Source organism: Echinops telfairi, unplaced genomic scaffold (genome assembly GCF_000313985.2).
Source record: "Echinops telfairi isolate 266 unplaced genomic scaffold, ASM31398v2 ScPeMD7_7421;HRSCAF=8459, whole genome shotgun sequence".
Taxonomy (NCBI): domain Eukaryota; kingdom Metazoa; phylum Chordata; class Mammalia; order Afrosoricida; family Tenrecidae; genus Echinops; species Echinops telfairi.
Window position 1 is genome coordinate 8439459 of NW_022111321.1, and position 1259 is coordinate 8440717.

Sequence of the window (1259 nt, forward strand, 5' to 3'; positions counted from 1 at the left end):
ATCTGATAGTAAAGCGGTTTGAATCCATCGCCTGTGGCTAGAGAGGATCTGTTGCAGGCTTTATCTGACTAGATGCTCTGCAGATGGATTTTGGGCTCCCACTGTCCTCCATCGCCTTCTACAAATTGGTTGTTCACAATTTAAACTCTGATACTTTTCCCTTCATCATACTTGGATTTTGTTATCATAAATGGTGAAATATTGAGTGAAAAATGATACTGGAATATGAAGGGTATAATTAGCATGAGTTCACATAGTACATTTTAAAAACTTGGAGAGAAATATACAAAATTTTTGTGATTTCTGTTGTTAGGTGCCATTTGGATGGTTTGGATCAACCCTCTCATATCAACCCCATGTAAATATAGCAACGTGTTACCTGGTCCTGTGTATCACCGTGATTATTGCTATAATGAAAGCCCATTGTTGTTACCTCCGTCTCATTCTATGCCTGTTTTACTAACCCTCTCCTTTACTAAGTATATTTTTCCAGTGGTTGGTTCCTTTTGTGGCATGACCAAGGTACTTTAGATGAAGTCTCGCCTTCCTTTCTTCTAAAAAGCATTCTGACAGCACTTCATGGACGACAGATTTGTTTATTCTTCAGGTAGTTCAAGTTATATTCGCTACTTGTTGACAACACCATGATTCAAAGGCTTCTTTTATGTTAAATTGTTGCACGCATGAGTCAGAAATGACTTGGTTTTGCATAGGTGACTTCACCTTAGATCTTAAGGTGCGTGTCAATATTTTAAGGGACTTTTGGCAGTAGATTCATCCAATGCAATGCACTGATTCTCGAATGCCACTGCTTCTTGCATGAATGTTGCTCATGGATCCAAGTTAAGGAAAATATTTCTTTTCTCCATATGTCATGTTTATTTATCCAATTGACAGGATTGTTTTTTTCTTTATGATGATGTTTAATATATAATAGTATCAGAGGTTCATTCTAGGTTTAAGATTATGGGTAATTGTGTTTATTTTTCAACTTTGTGAGGCATTTGAAACATTATAATAATCATCATTATTAGAAAACATTTGGAAAATCATAAGAAATGAACATGGACTATTATATATCAGTGAGTTATCTTTAATACCCATTCATCCACTTGCTACTTTTTAATGTTTTTCTATTCTCTTGTCTAAATCCATATGCTCTATTATTTCATTGATTCTTACTTCTCTCATCTATTACATTGATTATTCCTTGTATCTTCTCCACAACTCTTCTCTTCTTTCTTAATTTCTCACACTTA